Source organism: Parasteatoda tepidariorum, chromosome 6 (genome assembly GCF_982258835.1).
Source record: "Parasteatoda tepidariorum strain Cologne lab strain chromosome 6, Ptep-v5.0, whole genome shotgun sequence".
Lineage (NCBI taxonomy): Eukaryota > Metazoa > Arthropoda > Arachnida > Araneae > Theridiidae > Parasteatoda > Parasteatoda tepidariorum.
The window spans coordinates 103053407-103078652 of NC_141760.1; positions in this window are offsets into that span (position 1 = coordinate 103053407).

The following is a 25246-nucleotide window of genomic DNA, read 5'->3' on the forward strand; positions in this document are numbered from 1 at the left end:
TGGAAAGCCACGAAAACCTTAAATGGTTAGCCTCACGGCAAGAGGACCTTAACCCATGATACGTCTACAATTGAGGATATTTTACGTCAGCACTGAGATCGGTGAAAGCCGGATGCAGAATTCGTATCAACCAGTCATCGCCGGGATTCGTACCCGGTTCACCTTATTGGAAGCCGAACGCTCTATACTCTGAGTCATCAGGGCTCACCTAATAATAACGTTTAATTTGTGTGTTCTTAGAATGAATACAGAAACCTTTTATGGTATTTGTTCCGTAAAGCGCTATTCTAGTAAAGCCCTCATGTGGCGAGTTCAGTGTGAGGAAAGGTGCAATCTCAGAATATTGAGTAATTAATATGAGACAACTATAGTCCATTTGTGTGAACTTTATGAGAGAACAGTATTGGTCGATAAAAAGTGACTGTTCAGCGCCAATTACTTTCTTTTTTAATTTGTTTTAATTTCAAAAATAAAAATAAAAGTAAATCTGCAAAAAAAGCTTTATATGCAAGTCAGTGAGTCTCCTGGCCGCCAGGTTAGCCATGGGAGGTTCTCGTGGTCTTCTCCTCCCTGCAACGAAAATGCGGATTAGTTCTATCAAAAAGTCCTCCACGAAGGCAAATTTCTCCCAATACTTGATCCAGAAGTTCCCTTGTCTTCTGGATTGCTTTCAAAATGGCAAGGCTACGTACTTGAGAATTAGTAGTCGTAAACCCATAAAATCAACGACTGTTCAACGACGGTTAATAAAAAAAAATTATTTTAAACTTTAAAATGAATCTAAATTTTTTAAAGGGAAAAAAATATGAACTTTCAGGGTCGATTGGATCGAAGTCCTATAGAATCTAATTATTACATTGACCGAAAAAAATACCACTTAAATTTTAAAATATAAAACTAATTATTATAAAATAATTCTGCTCTACATCATAGAAATCGCTATTTATGTTACTGTTTACTTAGTTTTAAAGTTAATTACTTAGTCTTAAAATTAAACATGATAAAAATATAAAGGGAACAATTTAGTCCCTTTTTCAATTTTCAAATTAGAAATACAAGCTTTCAGTGTTAAAAAAAATTTATAATATTAAATGAAATTAATTATAACCCTAAAATTGGGTCGGCTGTTCACCGACTGATATAAAATTAAAAATAAAATAAAATTAAACAATCATGTCACAAACAAACAACGTGTTCGTAATGATACTATACACGATGTCTTCAAAGTGATGGAAAACTCAATTTTTTAATCAAAAATTGTCAATTCTTTAATTGATTAGTGATGCACAGAGTGCATATGAAACTACATATTGGATAATAATTCGTCTTTACTGCATCTTACGTACTCAAATGGCTAAATGGTCTTTTTTTTATGTGGTCTAACTAATAATAACGAATAAATGTGGTTTAACTTCATTAATACAACACTCAATTTCAGTTTTGAAGCAGTGATAGTAATATTTGCTTTATTTAATAATAATTGTGTGTAATGTATAAACTTCTTCAACCGCCCCAAAGAAAAGAATTCAATGCCACTAAATCGCACTGTAAGAGTGGCTAATTGAAATAAAAAAAACGGAAATTACCGATCGCGAAATAGCACACGAATGCTAAAAATATTGTTCAATAACGGAAATGCGTCATCTTTTCTCTAATTTCAAAACCTATCAGTTGTGTTTCTCTCCATTCACTTTTCTTTAACTAAATATGAAAGAAAAATTAGATTCAAACTTTCCGTAGGGACACTATTTACAAAAGAATAGGTAAAAAAAAAATATCTGAAAAGTTCTAATATTACTCAGAATGTAATTCCTAGTTTATTTTTAAGATATTTATTCGGAAAGAGCTATAGAAAAGGAAAGTGCGATTGTCTATTAATAGTTTTATTAACAAATTAAAATTAATATACTTATTATATATATATATATATATATAAAAGTTCAAAATGAAGAATAAAACAAAGAAAAATTATAGACATATGAAAAAAAAAGGAGGGGGGAATAATAAGTAAGAAAATAACAAACAACAGAAAATAACAAAAAAAAAAAAAAAATAAATAAATAAAAAAAAAGATTAAATTTTATTTATAAAACCGGATAAATAAGATATAATCTTTTCATCAGCCCACACGATTATATCCGCAAAACAGAGTGCTTTCTGATATTGTATTGTAATATCTCCCTAACCACAGCTGGGCAGAGGCGGACTGCGCATGCGTGGTTGTCAGTCAGTCAGTAAATTTTGAGCGAGTCAGTCGTGGGAGATCCTCTACTCGCTTCTGTTGAATCATGATTGGAAATTTGTGTGTTTTTTGTTTTTGTTGTGTTTTAATAAATTTTTTTTGTTTATAATCATATTTGTCTGTGTGTTTGTTGAGAGATACGTTACAGTATCAATAAAACCAAAGCAAAATATATTAATACAATAGTGTGAGGAGCATTAAAAAATTTTTTTTTTATGAAAATTACAACAAATAAAATAGATCACAAAAAGTAAAAATAAGTAAAAATAATATGTAAAAACAGAAAATAAAATAAAATAAAAAGAAAAAACAGTAAAAATGGACATAAAGCGAGTAGCAAAATCAGATCAACTTACATGGCGGACTTACATTTTCCGTCCATGTAAGTTAATGCGGAGGGAATTATGAATAACCCTGTATATATTGTACGATTGCAAGCAGTGCCAGATTACCCTTCAGGCCAGACTAGGCCGTCGCCTGGGGGCCCCTTCAAATGGATTTTTTGAAAATAAATTTTCACAAATTAAGAAAAACAATGATTTAAAAAAATCAATTTCAATTATACAATATGTTATAATTATAAAATGTTATGATTATTTTTTAGCTCCAATTTAACAAAATAAAGTAAAATTTAATTTATTATTATTTATTTTTATTTTAAATATGCTTTTTTAAATGAAAAGATAGATAAATACTTTTATATTTGAATAAATAAAAAATATACGAGAAAAAAAAATTAATCTAAGGGCCCCAAAAATTTGAATGGCCTAGGGCCCGGCGTACGCTTAATCCGACACTGATTGCAAGGTTCAGAATCCTGAATATTAATTTCTATACTTGCGTATTCGAAAAAATAAGTTTGATATTTATTGAAAATAATAAGCTTCGAATATTTACTGAAAAAAGAAGTTAATTTTTTTTTTTTAAACAAAAAAAATTTAAACAAAAACATATTTTTTATATTCAGAGAAAGTACGTTTTTGTTTCCGATTCCTTAGTTACTGGAAATGAATAAACATATTTGGGAGTTTCCTTTTGAACAATTAATATTTATTTTTAGAACGTAAACATCCGATTAGCAAAGAAAAATAATAATAATAATTGGAGTGATATATTTTTTTTCTTTTCTCTTGAATTGGGTATAATATAGCCTACGTCACAGGTTGTGTTGTTCCTACAAAATTTAACCCATGAACGGCATTTTCTGCGAGCCTAACTTCAAGCCACAAATAAACAAACGAAGTATTCGATCGTTTAAATAGCTGCTCGCCAGATTTTATTGCATTATAAAGAAAAGTTATTGAAACTAAATACAACTAAATAAACAACAACAATTAAAACAAATAACAACAACTACTAATAACAATAACTATATAAACAACAACTAAATTCCATTCGTTTAGCATTGCGTCATATGTTGCTCCTACTAAATCGAAGTAGTTGTGTTTTTTTCATATTATACCCAATTCCGATTAAAAATAAATTCAGTAATTTTGTCCTAAGACACTTGAGACGCAATAATAAAACAATCTAAGCGACACAAGAGACGTCCATTTTTTTTAAAAAAAAGCTGTCTCCAAATATTTATGAGTGTATAATATTTGGAATATGATAAGTATGAATATTTATGAGATAATTTAAACTAAATCACCAAATGGCTAAAGTGTCATTTGTTATTTATTATTAATTCAATATACTAATAAGAAATAATTAAATTAAATGTTACTCAACAAAAACAGAAACATGGATTTATGTATGTTTTATTCATGTTCTATAAATGAAATGAATATTACTTAATAAGATAATTTACTATACATTGCTTAAAATTGTTTTGTAAACACATTTCACTCTTCCACGAGTTTATTTAGGGAAACAATTTATTTTAAAGAAATAATGTGAAAGAGGAGAACGAAGTAGTTATTTTCTATCGGAAAATAATACTCAAATCGTTCTTGAGTGGTTGTTATACCAGATATCCAGTTTAATTTGGGTACTACTTTATTTGAAGTTTCTTTTTATTTTCAAAATAATAACACATTAAAGGAAATTGTAGCGAATATTTTTTTTAACAAATTGCTACAGATATTCTCTTTTCTATAAGTAGTATTTGAAGAGTTCTTTTTTTATGGGGTGTTACTAATTTAAGAAATAAAAACTTTCGAAATTTTTTTGTGTTGTTTTTGATTTAAAGTGAATTTCATAGATTATGTTCTGATCTAAGAAATAAATACTCTTAAATAACTGCATTTTTTTCAATGTAAATCTTAAACCATTTTCAAAGATCATTTTTTTTAAAGTAGGAAGAATTACATAAATGGATTCTAAGTCATTATTTATTAATAAAAGTTAATTATATTGTTTTATGAAAAATATTATAAAAACGCATTTCAATGTTTTTATCTAAATAATTTTAATTGTATTTTTTTTTTTTTTTGATGGAGTGATATATACAAAAGAAATTCAAATAGCTTATTTTACGAAATAATTAAAGTGCATAACATTATAATTTTTAAAATTTTAGAAGAGAATTCAATATTTTATATTTTATAACCGTTGTTAAACAGCCGACCCATTTTTGGGTTACGACTACTATTGTTCAATTCCGTAGCCTTGTAACTTTGAACCCTATCCTGAAGACAAGGGAACTCCTGGAAATATTGAGAGAAATTTTGCGTTCATGGAGGACTTTTTGGTGGAAGTAACCAGCATTTGCATTACATGTAGAGAAAAAGTCACGAAAACCTCCCACGGTAAGCTCGACGGCAAGGGGCCTCGAACCCATGATCTACCACTGAAGATATTTTACGTCAACACTTTGTTCAGTGCGAGTTGGGTACGGAATTCGTATCAACCAGCCATCGTTGGTATTCGAACTCAGTTAACCTCAATGGAAGGCGAACGCTCTATCCCCTGAGCCACCACGGTACAGTAAGTTAAATAGTAGTAAATGGTCAAAATAATAATTTGTAATAAACCAAAGAAGAGTAGAAAGAGTCTTATTACGATTTTGAAGGTTTTAAAGAAAGCCGACCTGGCTGTGTAGTGGTCAGGGAGCTGACCTCACATTAGAAAGGTTCTGGGTTCGAATTCCGGTCAAGGCATGGATGTTCATTCATTCTCTGTACTAATTGTCCTGTGGGAGCAACGTTAGCCCACCTAACATGTTGCTCCTGAAAGAGCTGCCAAAAAAAAAGTTTGAAGGAAAATTATAAATGTTGAAATTAAAGCATGTTGCGAAAGCCTGGGGTTCGATCCCCTGCACTTCCACATATTTTTGAGCCGTAATGGATCAGGGAATGAAGCGTTAGCCTTCTAATGAGGTGAACCGGGTTCAAATCCCAGCAATGGCTGGTTGATTCGAGTTCAGCACCCGGCTCGCACCGACCACCGCGTGAACGGGAAATATCCTTAGTGTTGGACGGATCATAGTTTAAGAGTCCCCTTGCCGTCACTCTAACCGTGGAAGGTTTTTCTGGTTTTCCTCTCGATGCAACGCAAACCCTGGTTAATTCCATCAAAAAGAACTCCACGAAGAAAAATTTCTCCCAATACTTGATCCAGGAGTTCCCTTTTTTTCTAGATTGGGTTCAAAGTTACAAGGCTACGGAGTTGAATATTAGTAGTCATAAAGCCAAAAATTGTTTCGGCTATTCAACGACGGTTATAAATTAAAATAAAACATGTAATAATTTTTCATATTTTAGAGTCGGTTAGTCGAAGAATTTATTCAATTATTTTGTACTTTTTAGAAAGTGTCCAATATGACAATTTTACAAATTTTAAAGAATATGAAATAATGAAAAATTACATATATTTTAGATCAGTGTTTCTCAACGGGGGCGGTGGGAGTATGCTGAGGGGCTGTGGACTTGTTTTGGGCGGTAGGGGGGCGTTGGGTATGTTCTGGAAAGAAGGGGGGTGATGAGCATGTTTTGTTATTCAAATTTAACTTTTTAATTCCCAAATAAAATTATTAAATTAAGATTTATTTAATAAATAAAATTAATCTAAAATTAATATTAAAGAAAAAGATTAAATTAATATAATAAATTAAGATTATCGGATACTCTATTTGCACCAGAAATAAAACAAACTTATGTGGCACTTATTCTCCGATCCGAACCAGCACAGCGCAGGAGTCAGTAGTTTTAGCCTCTGACTCATTCAAGCCATTTAGTGGAAATTGAAGTGCAAGCGCTTTTAGTATGAGTGCTCGATTTGACCCGTGTTTCTTATGATGGTTTTCGTTTGCTTCCTTACAGTTTTTCCCCCAGTTTAGATACAATTTCACTGTTTATTTGGCCAGGTATGTGGGTGAATTAGTTCTTTACCGTAAATAATTTATTAATTTGAAGAAATAGTTGATTTTCTTTCATCGTTTGTATTTTGCTGCGACCAACAATGTCAGTTAACATAAATAAATATCAATACTGAGTCACGTACTTGAAGTTCGGATTTGTTCAATCGCTGTTGAACTCTCAACTAACCATGTGTTTATTTTATAACAAAGTTTTATCTAATGAGGCAATGGAATCTTCTCATTAGTAGGAGCATTTGTAAAAAATTCATCCTGACAAACAAAACAAAGATGTGTCATTTTTCACGAACATCAAATGCAAGTTTCTGAAGGCACCTACGTCTCAGGCTCACTAGCAACATCATCACGACAAAATCCAACGAAGGTTTGATTGCCTCTTACAATATATAAAAATTAATTGCTAAATTTGGGAAAGCTCATACCATCAGCAAAGAGTTGATACTCCCGCCTGTCGAGGAAGTTTTAGAAATAGTTCTACACCATCCAGCCGCATCCAATGCAATCAAAAATATCCATTTTAAGCAACGATGCAATGCGGTGACGATTTGATGAGATGGCTGAAGACGTTCAAGTTTCCTTATGCAAACTTTTGATATCCAACGAATTTTCCTTGCAAGTTGATGAGTCAACCTTGCCAAGTAATGTAGGCTTTACTGTTGGCGTACGTCTGGTTTGTGAAGGAAAGAAAAATTATTGAGGAGATGTTTTTTGCTTGATTGTAGATACCAAAGTTTAATCTATTTTTAATGCTGTCAAATATTATTTTAAAGGGCAAGGCAGTCTTCTTGCGAATATTATGTCTGTTGCCACTGACGAAGCTCCTGCAATAGTGGATCGCCATTGTGGGTTTATCGCCGTTTTGAAGAGGGAGGCATCAGATATTTTAGCTCTTCACTGCGTGATTCACAGGCAGCATTTAGTAGGAAAAATGAAAGCGACACTTTGCATCAGTCATAGCAGTCTATCATACCTGTTGTGAACAAAATTCGCAGTAATGCTCTCAACGATTGATTATTCAGACTACTATGTAAGAAAAACGATGAAGAATATCACTTGCTACTACACACCGAGATTCACTGGCTTTCCAAAGGTGATTGCCTCAAAAGGTTTTGGAATTTTTTCGACTCTGCTCTTGAGTTCCTCGAAGACAAAGATGTAGCTCTGAGAGACAGATTGCTAGAATTTGGGTTGACGTTGGCGGACTTATTTGTAAAATTTAATGACTTTAATTTTCAACTTCAAGTCAACGAGCTCAATTTGATCCCTAAAAAATCAGCTATTTCTACCTCTCTAAGAAAACTGATTTTCTGTAGGCAGAATTTCGGTAAGAATGAGTTCAGCCAATTTACAATCCTATCATATCTTAAAAAGAATGACGAATTTACCGCTGATGATGCAGAAGAATATTGTCAACACCTTGACTCTTTGCACGTGGACTTTTCGGACCATTTCAAAGATGCTTTGTCCTTGGAAGTCCCTCACTGGGTTATGAACCCGTTTGTGAATATTGAAACAATATAGGTTCAGATTCAGGAGGAATTAGTCGAACTTTAAACTATTGAAGTTTTGAATGGTGATTGTCTCACAAAAGTTTGTCTTCAAGGTAACATCAGTCGCCTCTACCCTGAACTGTGGAATATCTTAATCTTATCTAGTCACAAAAAAGAGAAATCGACTTGAAATCGTGCTACGAAGGGACTTGCGTCTTCTTTTCGCTAAAAATATTGAGCCGAACGTTAAGAAACTGGCTCTGAACCATCAAGTACAAACATCCCACTGACATAGTTACTTGATTGTTTCGTTGATACTACTTTTTAAAGTAAAAAATTATTTTTGAGTGTTTTTTTAATTATTTAATTAAGTAAAAATTACTATTCTTAAGCTTAGTTTTTTTTGTATTTCTTTTATTACCGTTACCGTATTTATTTTGATTATGATAAATAGACTGCGATTACCTGCCGAGATAAAAGTATCGCTCTAACGTACACATTAATTAAAAAAAATAAAAAAATTAACGCGTAAAAAAAATGACTGGATTTTCACAAAGGGGGGCGTTGAAATGATTTTGGCTCCTTAAGGGGGCGGCAACGTTAAAAAGGTTGAAAATCTATGTTTTAAATGAAAGTAGAATAGTTAAGCATATAAAGTATTCAAAATAATTATCTTTTAGAAATTAGAGAAGATTAAGAAGGAGTCTAATATTGTAATTTTGCAAGTTTTAAAGAATATTATTATATGATAAAAGAAGCAGCAGAATCAAATATTTCAGAGTAGACTAGTATTGTAGAAAGCATTCAGAGTAATGTTTCTGTTTATTTTAAAGAAAACTAGACTGTGTTCATTTTTGTACTTTCACATGTTTTGAGATTAAACGGAGTTCTAACTTGCAATTTCACACATTTTGCATAATGAAACAACGTATTAAGAAAGTTATTTTGCATATTTTAGAGAAGAGTAGATTAGAAAATGGCGTTCAATAAAAAGGATCACACGATATTTATTTTGGAGTTGAACAAACTCTGTTCGTAATTTTGTAAATAATAATAATAATAAAAAGTTTGCAAAGTAAAAAGCAGTTATGCATTCGTTAAAGAAGAACAGACTGGTGGATCCTAGCTCGCGGTGTGGCGATTTTTTTAAAATTTTTTCCATCAAGTTTTTGAAATCTCGCCAAACTAGGTTTCCAGAAGATATTACGGGGAGATTATTTTGAACGTCCGATCACAGCACCAATATTAATAAATTTGATTAAATATTCTTTGATGTGTACAGGGGCAGTTCCAGAAATTCTTCCTGAGGGGGTTCATAGACTCAGATTTCCCTCCCCCTCGCCCTCCCCACAATTATTTTATTTTTTTAAATATTTAGAAAGAAAAAAAAAACTGGGGTTTTTAATGCTAGTCTTCTCATTTATTTTTTTTCATAATGAACAATAGAACAATGCATAAATAATTCAAGTATTCAAAATCTAATAATTCAAAATTCGGGTATTCAAAATCTAAGTAATTAATGTAATGCGTTTTTTGGAACTAAGGGTATATTGCGCATGCGTTGCTAGAGACAAACTTCTCCGCCTAACACAAAGCGCTGGTATGGTGCCAGATTTTAGTTTCGTAAGTTTTCCATCTTACTCTTTACACAATCTTTGGTTAAACCTGTTGAAGCGTGCTAGGAGTGCTCGGCGCGCTTCATCATTATTGATGTATACAATGAAACTATGACGAATTTCGCTCTAATCTCTTGGATTATGATTCTTGAAACAGTGAAGAACATAATGAGATGGAAAAAAATCGATTTTTCCGACCTACCTGGGTGTATATGCCCCCTTGAACTATAATATTCAAACTCAGTCAGAAATTAAGGTTCAATGAACCGAAGAATCGTACCAAAGAAAATTTTTAAAGTGCACTTAAATCTAAACATTCGCGAGCGCTTCGTGTGAAGCGTAGCGTGATTGGTAGAGTGCTGCGGACAAGTTAGCCCTGAAGAACCTGGGTTCGAAACCCAGTGGAGGTTTTTAATTTTTAATTTTTTTCATTTTTTATTTTATTTCATATTATTTTTTAAATGTGTTTCAGTGTCAATAACGTTTTCTTAGTATAAAAATTATTATTATTTTTCTTTTGAAAAACAGCAAATAATAGCATAAAAGCGGATAAATAGCGGATAATTTATTTATTTATTTTTTGTAATTATTTTAACATTAACTCTTTCTATGTTTTACCGAAAATAAAGTGTTCTTTATATAAAAATAAGTATATCTCTGTCTTAAATCGCGAATAATGGCAGAAAAACAGACAAATATGGTCTCTGGAGGCATGCACACATCAACCCCCTTAACTCCCTTTAATATTAACCTATAATTTTTAAACTCGGTCAGAAAGTAAGATTCAATGTACCGAAGAATCGTACAAAAGGAAACTATTATAGGATTATTAGGGGGCCAACAAAGGACCAAAATACGTTTTGTTTACTTACCGGAAAAGGGTACGTAATGCTAAATATTCGCGAGAGCTTCGTGTGAAGCATGGCGTGATTGGTAGAGGGCTGCGGACAAGTTAGCTCAGGAGATCCTGGGTTCGAGACCAAGCGGCGATTTGAAGTTTTTAATTTTTTTCATTGTTTATTTCATTTTATATTATTTTTTAAATGTGTTTCAGTGTCAATAACGTTTTCTTAGTATAAAAATTATTATTATTTTTCTTTTGAAAAACAGCAAATAATAGCATAAAAGCGGATAAATAACGGATAATTTATTTATTTATTTATTTATTTTTTGTTATTATTTTAACATTAACTCTTTCTATGTTTTACCGAAAATAAAGTGTTCTTTATATAAAAATAAGTACATCTCAAATCGCGAATAATGGCAGAAAAACAGACAAATATGGTCTCTGGAGGCATGCACACATCACCCCCCTTAACTTCCTTTAATATTAACCTATAATTTTTAAACTCGGTCAGAAATTAAGGTTCAATGTACCGAAGAATCGTTCCTCAGGAAACTTTTATAGGTTTATTAGGGGGCAAACAAAGGACCAAAATACGTTTTGTTTACTTACCGAAAAAGGGTACTTAATGCTAAATATTCGCGAGAGCTTCGTGTGAAGCATGGCGTGATTGGTAGAGTGCTGCGGACAAGTAAGCCCAGGAGATCCTGGGTTCGAGACCCCGCGGCGATTTGAAGTTTTTAATTTTTTTCGTTGTTTATTTTATTTTATATTATTTTTTAAATCTGTTTCAGTGTCAATAACGTTTTCTTAGTATAAAAATTATTATTATTTTTCTTTTGAAAAACAGCAAATAATAGCATAAAAGCGGATAAATAACGGATAATTTATTTATTTATTTATTTATTTTTTGTTATTATTTTAACATTAACTCTTTCTATGTTTTACCGAAAATAAAGTGTTCTTTATATAAAAATAAGTACATCTCAAATCGCGAATAATGGCAGAAAAACAGACAAATATGGTCTCTGGAGGCATGCACACATCACCCCCCTTAACTTCCTTTAATATTAACCTATAATTTTTAAACTCGGTCAGAAATTAAGGTTCAATGTACCGAAGAATCGTTCCTCAGGAAACTTTTATAGGTTTATTAGGGGGCAAACAAAGGACCAAAATACGTTTTGTTTACTTACCGAAAAAGGGTACTTAATGCTAAATATTCGCGAGAGCTTCGTGTGAAGCATGGCGTGATTGGTAGAGTGCTGCGGACAAGTAAGCCCAGGAGATCCTGGGTTCGAGACCCCGCGGCGATTTGAAGTTTTTAATTTTTTTCGTTGTTTATTTTATTTTATATTATTTTTTAAATCTGTTTCAGTGTCAATAACGTTTTCTTAGTATAAAAATTATTATTATTTTTCTTTTGAAAAACAGCAAATAATAGCATAAAAGCGGATAAATAACGGATAATTTATTTATTTATTTATTTATTTTTTGTTATTATTTTAACATTAACTCTTTCTATGTTTTACCGAAAATAAAGTGTTCTTTATATAAAAATAAGTACATCTCAAATCGCGAATAATGGCAGAAAAACAGACAAATATGGTCTCTGGAGGCATGCACACATCACCCCCCTTAACTTCCTTTAATATTAACCTATAATTTTTAAACTCGGTCAGAAATTAAGGTTCAATGTACCGAAGAATCGTTCCTCAGGAAACTTTTATAGGTTTATTAGGGGGCAAACAAAGGACCAAAATACGTTTTGTTTACTTACCGAAAAAGGGTACTTAATGCTAAATATTCGCGAGAGCTTCGTGTGAAGCATGGCGTGATTGGTAGAGTGCTGCGGACAAGTAAGCCCAGGAGATCCTGGGTTCGAGACCCCGCGGCGATTTGAAGTTTTTAATTTTTTTCGTTGTTTATTTTATTTTATATTATTTTTTAAATCTGTTTCAGTGTCAATAACGTTTTCTTAGTATAAAAATTATTATTATTTTTCTTTTGAAAAACAGCAAATAATAGCATAAAAGCGGATAAATAACGGATAATTTATTTATTTATTTATTTATTTTTTGTTATTATTTTAACATTAACTCTTTCTATGTTTTACCGAAAACAAAGTGTTCTTTATATAAAAATAAGTATATCTCTGTCTTAAATCGCGAATAATGGCAGAAAAACAGACAAATATGATCTCTGGAGGCATGCACACATCACAACCCTTAACTCCCTTTAATATTAACCTATAATTTTTAAACTCGGTCAGAAATTAAGGTTCAATGTACCGAAGAATCGTACCTAAGGAAACTTTTATAGGTTTTTTAGGGGGCCAACAAAGGACCAAAATACGTTTTGTTTACTTACCGGAAAAGGGTACTTAATTCTAAATATTCGCGAGAGCTTCGTGTGAAGCATGTCGTGATTGGTAGAGTGCTGCGGACAAGTTAGCCCAGGAGATCCTGGGTTCGAGACCAAGCGGCGATTTGAAGTTTTTAATTTTTTTCATTGTTTATTTTATTTTATATTATTTTTTAAATGTGTTTCAGTGTCAATAACGTTTTCTTAGTATAAAAATTATTATTATTTTTCTTTTGAAAAACAGCAAATAATAGCATAAAAGCGGATAAATAACGGATAATTTTTTTATTTATTTATTTATTTTTTGTTATTATTTTAACATTAACTCTTTCTATGTTTTACCGAAAATAAAGTGTTCTTTATATAAAAATAAGTATATCTCTGTCTTAAATCACGAATAATGGCAGAAAAACAGACAAATATGGTCTCTGGAGGCATGCACTCATCACCCCCCTTAACTCCCTTTAATATTAACCTATAATTTTTAAACTCATTCAGAAATTAAGATTCAATGTACTGAAGAATCGTACCTAAGGAAACTTTTATAGGTTTATTAGGGGGCCAACAAAGGACCAAAATACGTTTTGTTTACTTACCGAAAAAGGGTACTTAATGCTAAATATTCGCGAGAGCTTCGTGTGAAGCATGGCGTGATAGATAGGGTAGAGTGCTGCGGACAAGTTAGCCCAGGAGATCCTGGGTTCGAGATCAAGCGGCGATTTGAAGTTTTTAATTTTTTTCATTGTTTATTTTATTTTATATTATTTTTTAAATGTGTTTCAGTGTCAATAACGTTTTCTTAGTATAAAAATTATTATTATTTTTCTTTTGAAAAACAGCAAATAATAGCATAAAAGCGGATAAATAACGGATAATTTTTTTATTTATTTATTTATTTTTTGTTATTATTTTAACATTAACTCTTTCTATGTTTTACCGAAAATAAAGTGTTCTTTATATAAAAATAAGTATATCTCTGTCTTAAATCGCGAATAATGGCAGAAAAACAGACAAATATGATCTCTGGAGGCATGCACTCATCACCCCCCTTAACTCCCTTTAATATTAACCTATAATTTTTAAACTCGGTCAGAAATTAAGGTTCAATGTACCGAAGAATCGTACCTAAGGAAATTTTTATAGGTTTATAGGTTATAGAGTTTAACATTAACTCTTTCTATGTTTTACCGAAAATAAAGTGTTCTTTATATAAAAATAAGTATATCTCTGTCTTAAATCGCGAATAATGGCAGAAAAACAGACAAATATGATCTCTGGAGGCATGCACTTATCACCCCCCTTAACTCCCTTTAATATTAACCTATACTTTTTAAACTCGGTCAGAAATTAAGGTTCAATGTACCGAAGAATCGTACCTAAGGAAACTTTTATAGGTTTATTAGGGGGCCAACAAAGGACCAAAATACGTTTTGTTTACTTACCGGAAAAGGGTACTTAATGCTAAATATTCGCGAGAGCTTCGTGTGAAGCATGGCGTGATTGGTAGAGTGTTGCGGACAAGTTAGCCCAGGAGATCCTGGGTTCGAGACCCAGCGGCGATTTGAAGTTTTTAATTTTTTACATTGTTTATTTTATTTTATATTATTTTTTAAATGTGTTTCAGTGTCAATAACGTTTTCTTAGTATAAAAATTATTATTATTTTTCTCTTGAAAAACAGCAAATAATAGCATAAAAGCGGATAAATAACGGATAATTTTTTTATTTATTTATTTATTTTTTGTTATTATTTTAACATTAACTCTTTCTATGTTTTACCGAAAATAAAGTGTTCTTTATATAAAAATAAGTATATCTCTGTCTTAAATCGCGAATAATGGCAGAAAAACAGACAAATATGATCTCTGGAGGCATGCACTCATCACCCCCCTTAACTTCCTTTAATATTAACCTATAATTTTTAAACTCGGTCAGAAATTAAGGTTCAATGTACCGAAGAATCGTACCTAAGGAAACTTTTATAGGTTTATAGGTTATAGAGTTTAACATTAACTCTTTCTATGTTTTACCGAAAATAAAGTGTTCTTTATATAAAAATAAGTATATCTCTGTCTTAAATCGCGAATAATGGCAGAAAAACAGACAAATATGATCTCTGGAGGCATGCACTTATCACCCCCCTTAACTCCCTTTAATATTAACCTATAATTTTTAAACTCGGTCAGAAATTAAGGTTCAATGTACCGAAGAATCGTACCTAAGGAAACTTTTATAGGTTTATTTGGGGGCCAACAAAGGACCAAAATACGTTTTGTTTACTTACCGGAAAAGGGTACTTAATGCTAAATATTCGCGAGAGCTTCGTGTGAAGCATGGCGTGATTGGTAGAGTGCTGCGGTCAAGTAAGCCCAGGAGATCCTGGGTTCGAGACCCCGCGGCGATTTGAAGTTTTTAATTTTTTTCATTGTTTATTTTATTTTATATTATTTTTTAAATGTGTTTCAGTGTCAATATCGTTTTCTTAGTATAAAAATTATTATTATTTTTCTTTTGAAAAACAGCAAATAATAGCATAAAAGCGGATAAATAACGGATAATTTTTTTATTTATTTATTTATTTTTTGTTATTATTTTAACATTAACTCTTTCTATGTTTTACCGAAAATAAAGTGTTCTTTATATAAAAATAAGTATATCTCTGTCTTAAATCGCGAATAATGGCAGAAAAACAGACAAATATGGTCTCTGGAGGCATGCACTCATCACCCCCCTTAACTCCCTTTAATATTAACCTATAATTTTTAAACTCGGTCAGAAATTAAGATTCAATGTACCGAAGAATCGTACCTAAGGAAACTTTTATAGGTTTATTAGGGGGCCAACAAAGGACCAAAATACATTTTGTTTACTTACCGAAAAAGGGTACTTAATGCTAAATATTCGCGAGACCTTCGTGTGAAGCATGGCGTGATAGATAGGGTAGAGTGCTGCGGACAAGTTAGCCCAGGAGATCCGGGGTTCGAGACCAAGCGGCGATTTGAAGTTTTTAATTTTTTTCATTGTTTATTTTATTTTATATTATTTTTTAAATGTGTTTCAGTGTCAATAACGTTTTCTTAGTATAAAAATTATTATTATTTTTCTTTTGAAAAACAGCAAATAATAGCTTAAAAGCGGATAAATAACGGATAATTTTTTTATTTATTTATTTATTTTTTGTTATTATTTTAACATTAACTCTTTCTATGTTTTACCGAAAATAAAGTGTTCTTTATATAAAAATAAGTATATCTCTGTCTTAAATCACGAATAATGGCAGAAAAACAGACAAATATGGTCTCTGGAGGCATGCACTCATCACCCCCCTTAACTCCCTTTAATATTAACCTATAATTTTTAAACTCGGTCAGAAATTAAGATTCAATGTACCGAAGAATCGTACCTAAGGAAACTTTTATAGGTTTATTAGGGGGCCAACAAAGGACCAAAATACGTTTTGTTTACTTACCGAAAAAGGGTACTTAATGCTAAATATTCGCGAGAGATTCGTGTGAAGCATGGCGTGATTGGTAGAGTGCTGCGGACAAGTAAGCCCAGGAGATCCTGGGTTCGAGACCAAGCGGCGATTTGAAGTTTTTAATTTTTTTCATTGTTTATTTTATTTTATATTATTTTTTAAATGTGTTTCAGTGTCAATAACGTTTTCTTAGTATAAAAATTATTATTATTTTTCTTTTGAAAAACAGCAAATAATAGCATAAAAGAGGATAAATAACGGATAATTTTTTTATTTATTTATTTATTTTTTGTTATTATTTTAACATTAACTCTTTATATGTTTTACCGAAAATAAAGTGTTCTTTATATAAAAATAAGTACATCTCTGTCTTAAATCGCGAATAATGGCAGAAAAACAGACAAATATGGTCTCTGGAGGCATGCACTCATCACCCCCCTTAACTCCCTTTAATATTAACCTATAATTTTTAAACTCGGTCAGAAATTAAGATTCAATGTACCGAAGAATCGTACCTAAGGAAACTTTTATAGGTTTATTAGGGGGAAAACAAAGGACCAAAATACGTTTTGTTTACTTACCGAAAAAGGGTACTTAATGCTAAATATTCGCGAGAGCTTCGTGTGAAGCATGGCGTGATTGGTAGAGTGCTGCGGACAAGTAAGCCCAGGAGATCCTGGGTTCGAGACCCCGCGGCGATTTGAAGTTTTTAATTTCTTATTATTGTTTATTTTATTTTATATTATTTTTTAAATGTGTTTCAGTGTCAATGACGTTTTCTTAGTATAAAAATTATTATTATTTTTCTTTTGAAAAACAGCAAATAATAGCATAAAAGCGGATAAATAACGGATAATTTTTTTATTTATTTATTTATTTTTTGTTATTATTTTAACATTAACTCTTTATATGTTTTTCCGAAAATAAAGTGTTCTTTATATAAAAATATGTACATCTCTGTCTTAAATGGCGAATAATGGCAGAAAAACAGACAAATATGGTCTCTGGAGGCATGCACACATCACCCCCCTTAACTCCCTTTAATATTAACCTATAATTTTTAAACTCGGTCAGAAATTAAGATTCAATGTACCGAAGAATCGTACAAAAGGAAACTTTTATAGGCTTATTAGGGGGAAAACAAAGGACCAAAATACGTTTTGTTTACTTACCGGAAAAGGGTACTTAATGCTAAATATTCGCGAGAGCTTCGTGTGAAGCATGGCGTGATTGGTAGAGTGCTGCGGACAAGTAAGCCCAGGAGATCCTGGGTTCGAGACCCCGCGGCGATTTGAAGTTTTTAATTTCTTATTATTGTTTATTTTATTTTATATTATTTTTTAAATGTGTTTCAGTGTTAATGACGTTTTCTTAGTATAAAAATTATTATTATTTTTCTTTTGAAAAACAGCAAATAATAGCATAAAAGCGGATAAATAACGGATAATTTTTTTATTTATTTATTTATTTTTTGTTATTATTTTAACATTAACTCTTTCTATGTTTTACCGAAAATAAAGTGTTCTTTATATAAAAATAAGTACATCTCTGTCTTAAATCGCGAATAATGGCAGAAAAACAGACAAATATGATCTCTGGAGGCATGCACTCATCACCCCCCCCTTAACTCCCTTTAATATTAACCTTTAATTTTTAAACTCGGTCAGAAATTAAGGATCAATGTACCGAAGAATCGTTCCTAAGAAAACTTTTATAGGTTTATTAGGGGGCCAACAAAGGACCAAAATACGTTTTGTTTACTTACCGGAAAAGGGTACTTAATGCTAAATATTCGCGAGAGCTTCGTGTGAAGCATGGCGTGATTGGTAGAGTGCTGCGGACAAGTTAGCCCAGGAGATCCTGGGTTCGAGACCCCGCGGCGATTTGAAGTTTTTAATTTTTTTCATTGTTTATTTTATTTTATACTAGCCGCCTAAGGCGGCCAGCTGTCCGCCACGCTAAAGGTTTCCACAAATAAAGTTTTTTAAAACATAGCAGGAAATCTGAAGATTAGTAGACAATTAAAGTGTTTCTGTCCTGCAATTTTGTCTTCATATCCAGTTCTGCTGCAGATGTGTTATAGCTCTTGAGGATGTTTGAAGATGTAACTTTGCTATGGTAACCTAACCTATAATATAACTATCAGGTGGAGACTTATTTTTTTTTCTTAAAAAAAGGCCTCAGAAATTGTAAAAGCATATAAAAGTTGCTTTAAATACATGAAAAGAACACGAAAACGAATTAATTTTTTATGGTATCTATTTCTCTATAATTTTTTTATGGTATCAATTTCTATTTCTATATCGCTACAAAAATTAACGTCGGGTAGACTATATTTGAGGGTGCCCCTTGATTCTCGCCAAGTTGTGATCGCGGTTGATCGCCAAGCTGGGCGATGTTGAAACCCAATCGTGATTCTCAACGGTTTAGATTTTAGCGTTATTAATGTTCAACGGTATACGTAATTTCAGAGGTCCATTAGTTCTTCGTTAGATACCGGCTGGTAAGGTTACTTTTACTTCTGGTCAATAAGATCGAAGGTATGTGGGCAGTCATAAAAAGGGACTTTATAAAAAAATGTCATCACCAGTTCGGTACCACAAACGCCATTTTCGATTCATATTTCGCCGAATTTATGTGACGATGGAGGTACACAGATTCTATTCACGATAAATTTAGACAGTATCTAACTGTTATTAGATAATTCTGTGCACCTAAATCTGAGTATATTCAAGCTTAATGAAGAAGTGAGTTGTTTTTTTCCCATTAATTTGTTTTGTTGTTTTTTTTCCATTTCACCATTAATTCCTACTCCATTAATTTTTGCTTCGATTCAAAATCCTTCTTATTGGATTTATTAATTTTGCTTATATTGGGTTCATTGCAAGCTTTATCCGATGTTTTGTTGAAATTTTCCAATGTTTTTTTGAAATATCATTATGTTTCCGTTATTTCCGTTACCACGGTGTTCCGCGCAAACAGGGATAGCGCCAAACATAAGTCACCAATTTCGCCAAGTGGCATCCTCAAGTATAATTTTCCCTTATCGTCTTCGCTTAAGAAAAAAAAAAGAGCGTGGAAAGAAGAAGAAAAACTTATTATAACAATTATGAACAGCGATAAATATATCAAAGCATAGCGTTCTATTTACGTATCTAATATGTTGCCACATTTTTAGTACAAAAGTTAAAGTTTTATCCACTTTGATAAATGTAAACTAATGCGAACCTTACAATTAAATTATTAATTCCTTCGTATATTATTGGTTTAAGTTGTCGAAAATTAATATTTCAATTGTAAGGTTCGCATTAGCATACATTTATAAGAGTGGAGAAAAGTATATGCATTTTTTAATAGTTTCTTGAATATGGCTCTTTGAAGACGAAAAAGCATAGATTTTCTTACAAAATGACTGATAACTTAGAAACTAATCCAAATTTTTGAAAAAGAAAAAAAACACTTCTTCATTATGTCAAAACACAATTATGTGCCGAGTTTCGTGCCTGGGCGAGGCTTCTGGGGCGATATATTGTGATTACAGACACACACACAGCCGCGTTTATTATTATGTATAGATTATTTTTTAAATGTGTTTCAGTGTCAATAACGTTTTCTTAGTATAAAAATTATTATTATTTTTCTTTTGAAAAGCAGCAAATAATAGCATAAAAGCGGATAAATGACGGATAATTTTTTTATTTATTTATTTATTTTTTGTTATTATTTTAACATTAACTCTTTATATGTTTTACCGAAAATAAAGTGTTCTTTATATAAAAATAAGTACATCTCTGTCTTAAATCGCGAATAATGGCAGAAAAACAGACAAATATGGTATCTGGATGCATGCACACATCACCCCCCTTAACTCCCTTTAATATTAACCTATAATTTTTAAACTCGGTCAGAAATTAAGATTCAATGTACCGAAGAATCGTACCAAAGGAAACTTTTATAGGTTTGTTAGGGGGCCAACAAAGGACCAAAATACGTTTTGTTTACTTACCGGAATAGGGTACTTAATGCTAAATATTCGCGAGAGCTACGTGTGAAGCATGGCGTGATTGGTAGAGTGCTGCGGACAAGTTAGCCCTAGAGATCCAGGGTTCGAGACCCAGCGGCGATTTGAAGTTTTTAATTTTTTTCATTGTTTATTTTATTTTATATTATTTTTTAAATGTGTTTCAGTGTCAATAACGTTTTCTTGGTATAAAAATTATTATTATTTTTCTTTTGAAAAACAGCAAATAATAGCATAAAAGCGGATAAATAACGGATAATTTTTTTAATTATTTATTTATTTTTTGTTATTATTTTAACATTAACTCTTTCTATGTTTTACCGAAAATAAAGTGTTCTTTATATAAAAATAAGTACATCTCTGTCTTAAATCGCGAATAATGGCAGAAAAACAGACAAATATGGTCTCTGGAGGCATGCACACATCACCTCCCTTAACTCCCTTTAATATTAACCTATAATTTTTAAACTCAGTCAGAAATTAAGATTCAATGTACCGAAGAATCGTACCAAAGGAAAGTCTTATAGGTTTGTTAGGGGGCCAACAAAGGACCAAAATACGTTTTGTTTACTTACCGGAAAAGGGTACTTAATGCTAAATATTCGCGAGAGCTTCGTGTGAAGCATGGCGTGCTTGGTAGAGTGCTGCGGACAAGTAAGCCCAGGCGATCCTGGGTTCGAGACCCCGCGGCGATTTGAAGTTTTTAATTTTTTTCATTGTATATTTTATTTTATATTATTTTTTAAATGTATTTCAGTGTCAATAACGTTTCCTTAGTATAAAAATTATTATTATTTTTCTTTTGAAAAACAGCCAATAATAGCATAAAAGCGGATAAATAACGGATAATTTATTTATTTATTTATTTATTTTTTTGTTATTATTTTAACATTAACTCTTTCTATGTTTTACAGAAAATAATGTGTTCTTTATATAAAAATAAGTATATCTCTGTCTTAAATCGCGAATAATGGCAGAAAAACAGCCAAATATGGTCTCTGGAGGCATGCACACATCACCCCCCTTAACTCCCTTTAATATTAACCTATAATTTTCAAACTCGGTCAGAAATTAAGGTTCAATGTACCGAAGAATCGTACCTAAGGAAACTTTAATAGGTTTATTAGGGGGCCAACAAAGGACCAAAATACGTTTTGTTTACTTACCGGAAAAGGGTACTTAATGCTAAATATTCGCGAGAGCTTCGTGTGAAGCATGGCGTGATTGGTAGAGGGCTGCGGACAAGTTAGCCCAGGAGATCCTGGGTTCGAGACCCCGCGGCGATTTGAAGTTTTTAATTTTTTTCTTTGTTTATTTTATTTTATATCATTTTTTAAATGTGTTTCAGTGTCAATAACGTTTTCTTAGTATAAAAATTATTATTATTTTTCTTTTGAAAAACAGCAAATAATAGCATAAAAGCGGATAAATAACGGATAATTAATTTATTTTTTTATTTATTTTTTGTTATTATTTTAACATTAACTCTTTCTATTTTTTTCCGAAAATAAAGTGTTCTTTATATAAAAATAAGTACATCTCTGTCTTAAATCGCGAATAATGGCAGAAAAACAGACAAATATGGTCTCTGGAGGCATGCACACATCACCCCCCTTAACTCCCTTTAATATTAACCTATAATTTTTTAACTCGGTCAGAAATTAAGGTTCAATGTACCGAAGAATCGTACCTAAGGAAACTTTTATAGGTTTATTAGGGGGCCAACAAAGGACCAAAATACGTTTTGTTTACTTACCGGAAAAGGGTACTTAATGCTAAATATTCGCGAGAGCTTCGTGTGAAGCATGGCGTGATTGGTAGAGGGCTGCGGACAAGTTAGCCCAAGAGATCCTGGGTTCGAGACCCCGCGGCGATTTGGATTTTTAATTTTTTTCATTGTTAATTTTATTTTATATTATTTTTTAAATGTGTTTCAGTGTCAATAACGTTTTCTTAGTATAAAAATTATTATTATTTTTCTTTTGAAAAACAGCAAATAATAGCATAAAAGAGGATAAATAACGGATAATTTTTTTTATTTATTTTTTGTTATTATTTTAACATTAACTCTTTCTATGTTTTACCGAAAATAAAGTGTTCTTTATATAAAAATAAGTATATCTCTGTCTTAAATCGCGAATAATGGCAGAAAAACAGACAAATATGGTCTCTGGAGGCATGCACACGTCACCCCCCTTAACTCCATTTAATATTAACCTATAATTTTTAAACTCTGTCAGAAATTAAGGTTCAATGTACCGAAGAATTGTACCTAAGGAAACTTTTATAGGTTCATTAGGGCGCCAACAAAGGACCAAAATACGTTTTGTTTACTTACCGGAAAAGGGTACTTAATGCTAAATATTCGCGAGAGCTTCGTGTGAAGCATGGCGTGATTGGTAGAGTGCTGCGGACAAGTTAGCCCAGGAGATCCTGGGTTCGAGACCCCGCGGTGATTTGAAGTTTTTAATTTTTTTCATTGTTTATTTTATTTTATATTATTTTTTAAATGTGTTTCAGTGTCAATAACGTTTTCTTAGTATAAAAATTATTATTATTTTTCTTTTGAAAAACAGCCAATAATAGCATAAAAGCGGATAAATAACGGATAATTTATTTATTTATTTTTTGTTATTATTTTAACAAAAACTCTTTCTATGTTTTACAGAAAATAAAGTGTTCTTTATATAAAAATAAGTATATCTCTGTCTTAAATCGCGAATAATGGCAGAAAAACAGACAAATATGGTCTCTGGAGGCATGCACACATCACCCCCCTTAAATCCCTTTAATATTAACCTATAATTTTTAAACTCGGTCAGAAATTAAGGTTCAATGTACCGAAGAATCGTACCTAAGGAAACTTTTATAGGTTTATTAGGTGGCCTACAAAGGACCAAAATACGTTTTGTTTACTTACCGGAAAAGGGTATTTAATGCTAAATATTCGTGAGAGCTTCCTGTGAAGCATGGCGTGATTGGTAGAGTGCTGCGGACAAGTTAGCCCAGGAGATCCTGGGTTCGAGACCCCGCGGCGATTTGAAGTTTTTAATTTTTTTCATTGTTTATTTTATTTTATATTATTTTTTAAATGTGTTTCAGTGTCAATAACGTTTTCTTAGTATAAAAATTATTATTATTTTTCTTTTGAGAAACAGCAAATAATAGCATAAAAGCGGATAAATAAAGGATAATTTATTTATTTATTTATTTATTTTTTGTTATTATTTTAACATTAACTCTTTCTATGTTTTACCGAAAATAAAGTGTTCTTTATATAAAAATATGTATATCTCTGCTTAAATCGCGAATAATGGTAGAAAAACAGACAAATATGGTCTCAGGAGGCATCCACTCATCACCCCCCTTAACTCCCTTTAATATTAACCTATAATTTTTAAACTCGGCCAGAAATTAAGGTTCAATGTACCGAAGAATCGTACCTAAGGAAACTTTTATAGGTTTATTAGGGGGCCAACAAAGGACCAAAATACGTTTTGTTTACTTACCGGAAAAGGGTACTTAATGCTAAATATTCGCGTGAGCTTCGTGTGAAGCATGGCGTGATTGGTAGAGTGCTGCAGACAAGTAAGCCCAGGAGATCCTGGGTTCGAGACCCCGCGGCGATTTGAAGTTTTTAATTTTTTTCATTGTTTATTTTATTTTATATTATTTTTTAAATGTGTTTCAGTGTCAATAATGTTTTCTTAGTATAAAAATTATTATTATTTTTCTTTTGAAAAACAGCAAATAATAGCATAAAAGTGGATAAATAACGGATAATTTTTTTATTTATTTATTTATTTTTTCTATTATTTTAACATTAACTCTTTCTATGTTTTACCGAAAATAAAGTGTTCTTTATAAAAAATAAGTACATCTCTGTCTTAAATCGCGAACAATGGCAGAAAAACAGACAAATATGGTCTCTGGAGGCATGCACACATCACCTCCCTTTTACTCCCTTTAATATTAACCTATAATTTTTAAACTCGGTCAGAAATTAAGATTCAATCTACCGAAGAATCGTACCAAAGGAAACTTTTATAGGTTTATTAGGGGGCCAACAAAGGACCAAAATACGTTTTGTTTACTTACCGGAAAAGGGTACTTAATGCTAAATATTCGTGAGAGCTTCGTGTGAAGCATGGCGTGATTGGTAGAGTGCCCAGGACAAGTTAGCCCAGGAGATCCTGGGTTCGAGACCCAGCGGCGATTTAAGTTTTTAATTTTTTTCATTGTTTATTTTATTTTATATTATTTTTTAAATGTGTTTCAGTGTCAATAATGTTTTCTTAGTATAAAAATTATTATTATTTTTCTTTTGAAAAACAGCCAATAATAGCATAAAAGCGGATAAATAACGGATACTTTTTTTATTTATTTATTTATTTTTTGTTATTATTTTTACAAAAACTCTTTCTATGTTTTACAGAAAATAAAGTGTTCTTTATATAAAAATAAGTATATCTCTGTCTTAAATCGCGAATAATGGCAGAAAAACAGACAAATATGGTCTCTGGAGGCATGCACACATCACCCCCCTTAAATCCCTTTAATATTAACCTATAATTTTTAAACTCGGTCAGAAATTAAGGTTCAATGTACCGAAGAATCTTACCTAAGGAAACTTTTATAGGTTTATTAGGGGGCCAACAAAGGACCAAAATACGTTTTGTTTACTTACCGGAAAAGGGTACTTAATGCTAAATATTCGTGAGAGCTTCGTGTGAAGCATGGCGTGATTGGTAGAGTGCCCAGGACAAGTTAGCCCAGGAGATCCTGGGTTCGAGACCCAGCGGCGATTTAAGTTTTTAATTTTTTTCATTGTTTATTTTATTTTATATTATTTTTTAAATGTGTTTCAGTGTCAA